Below are 3,243 nucleotides of genomic sequence, written 5' to 3'. Positions count from 1 at the left end.
TGTTGATTTGTAGACTTGAGATAAGGTCCTTGGATTTTCTATCTTTACTACCATATTCAACTTCTTATTTAACTTTCCAAGATAAGAACTGATTGCATTTTCTTTGACAGGTTGACTCCAGTTAGATACCTTTCAAAAATAGCCTGATAATCCTTCACAGATCCTGTTTGCCTTACCTTTTTTATTTCTTTCATGGGATGATCATAGTCTGACCCAAATCTTTCAATTAAGGCCATAACATACTTACTCTATTTTGGAGGATGTAAGTACTGCCTATACTTCATGAAAGCTAAGTGTCACTAGACAGCTTTACCCTTAAATTGTACAGATGTAACATTTACCCTCTCATCCATGGGAACATTTTCTATATTGAAAAATTGCTCCACCTTGAACAACCATGACCTCAAATCCTCTCCTGAAAACTTCAAGAAATCCAATATTGACCACCTTGAGAATTAAAAATGATGATTTCTGTAACTGCCTGTACTTTTCTCCCTTCATGGCCTTTCATCAAACTGCCTAGGTGTATTATTTAAGCCTTCCCTTTCTCAAATAATTTCAGGATATTTACCCCTTTGATTTTCACCTATAGAGGCTAATTTCTCCCTAATTTCCATTACTGCTTGATCTAATTCCTTGAGAGTTGACACTTCATCTTCTAGAGTTCCCATCTTTGTCAAAACTTTTTGCATCATCTCCCTTAGTTCACCCATTTCACTACTGGTTGCTCCATAATTTCCCCTATTACTTTTTATCATCATTATAAGGAACGAAAATCTCTAATACCAATGTTACCCAAATAGCTTGAATCACTTATGATTCAAGGATTTGGAATAAGCTACTACAGAATAGCCCAATAGTTAAGAACAAAGAAGAAGAGAATAAGAAGAGAAAAAGAGAGATTTTAGAAAAGGAAGCAATGAGTTGTATTATTCTAGAACTCTTGTACACTTCACTAGTTTATATATAATTGTAAAATTGACCTACTTCCTATAATTCTTAACTAACTATCAGCTCAGCTACCTTTCTTGAATAATATCTCAATGTAATAGTAATGAACAGTGGCTAGTTTAAATAACTGTCAGTTATAACAGAATTTGCTGACATGGAAATTTCCAATTCTAATTAGATAATTAGTGTAAAAACCATCTAACAAATGTTTGAGCCAAATTTACTAGTGCTACATTGTTTGTCTCTTTTGTCCTAAGTGTAGACAGTTCAGCCTTGTTGTAGTGGTCAATGAAGTAACTGAAAATCTTGATGAGCAAGGTTCTAATTCTAGTAGAAACTGGAGTAGTTAGACTAAGTATCACTTATTGGTCAATAGAGTGGATAGACACTTAGTAATCGAGGTTCATCCCTAAGAGACACAAAAACAACTAGGTTAAGTTTTCTCTAACTGCCTAAACCTTGGAAGATAGAGTTATCCAATGCCAGCAGCTGGTAGGGTAGATAATAAGTACCTAATTGAATTAGGTGATAATAATTTGGAATTTAATTCATATAAACACCGAGTAAATGTTAGAATAAAATTCTTTATTGATGAACGCATAAAGCTTATTGAACAGAGTTACAGAGAAAATAAGAGGACTCCTAAATGAACTAAACCAAAGTAATCTAAATACAAAATAACTTCTGAAATAACTAATGTAAAATCCTAAACAAAGAGAAACTGCTGAAACAATTATTCAGACTAAACTACTACTCCCTCAATTCCTATTTATGAGATATTTGACTCGTCACAGAGTTTAAGAAAGAAGATTTTTGTAACTTGTGTTCCAAAATAAGTTTTCTGTGGTTATAAACTCATAACTGAGCACATAATGTTTCAATAATTACAGCTGACCATGCTCTAAACCTATCATGTAATTATGGCATGGTGTCAGGCAAATTGTTACACCAAATTTAAATCTATATTTAAGGCAGTGCCGATATCCAGAGCATGGGAGTTATGGAAAAGAAGGAACGCATAAATATATGGCGGAACGGTAAGCTTCAACAGGGTGATTCATGAAATTAATAACAACTATACTATTTGGCAAAGCTGAGATTTCTATGTATGCTATGTGAATCGAAGGTCATGGGTTCAAGCCGTGGAAACAACTAGGATAAGGCTATATAAAATAAACCCTTGCACATATCGGAAGCTTTAGGGATCATTTGGTAGAGTGTATTGTGAAAATAATACATTTATTAACCTTGTGTATCACTAATACCTTGTTTGGTACACCTTTTCATCCTATGTATAACTAATGCTTGTATTAGTTATACATTTTATTGTGTATTGAGGTGTGTATTACTAACACCACCCATTATTCATGTATCAGTAATACAAAACCTTTAACACATGCATTAACTTGATGGATTACAAAATTACCCCTCAAATCATTTTGTCACTCTTTCTCTCTCTCTGCACTTTGCTATGGAAAAGCAACAATAATTTTCTCCACCTGTTCTTCCTTCCATTTAATCAAACAATTGTGGATTTTTCCATCAAAGTTTTTGCTTTATTGTTTTTCAACCAAACAATGATTGTTTTATTATTTTGTTCATCGAAACTTCTCGTAATCGTCCATCTCCTATCTTCAACAACATCACTTTCTAAACTTCTCTGATTAGCACCAAAATTGTCCTTCTCTTTTAGTTTATCTTTATCATTCTCGGTATAGAAGAGAGGATTAACACATTTATTGAGAAATTCTAAATCAATATTGATTTTTGATAATGTTCTGGAAATTGCGCATACACTTCAGGATCTTTTTTCGGAGAAGAGGAAAGAGCTTTCGAGGATGAAGATGAATAATTGGAGTTGGTGGTTGGGAAGTGAATTTGCTGGCAGATGTTGCCATTTCTTCTAATTATCACAAGATATCTGTGAAGGTTTTAAATGAAAGAAGGGTATTTTGATAAACAAATACTTTTTATAAAGAATATGAAAATATATATTACTTTTGATACATTAAATCAAATACTGTATAAGAAATAATTTCTGCATAACTAATACCAGCATTACTAATATTGGCATTAGTAATGTAAGCATTACTATACACCTTATTTAACAATATTCTTATACACTCTACCAAATGATCCCTTAGTTCATTGGGTGGCCCTTTTTTCTGCAAAAAATAACTATTTGGCATATCTGAGATATGGCTACAAAACATCCCATATCTTTGGCCTGAGATGGTCAACTACTTAGAAGGTTATAAACCCATTGTTAAATCACAGACAATGACTTGACAA

This window comes from Capsicum annuum, chromosome 9 (genome assembly GCF_002878395.1).
Source record: "Capsicum annuum cultivar UCD-10X-F1 chromosome 9, UCD10Xv1.1, whole genome shotgun sequence".
Taxonomy (NCBI): Eukaryota; Viridiplantae; Streptophyta; class Magnoliopsida; order Solanales; family Solanaceae; genus Capsicum; species Capsicum annuum.
The sequence above is the reverse complement of the archived record's forward strand: the minus strand, read 5'-3'. Positions refer to the sequence as shown.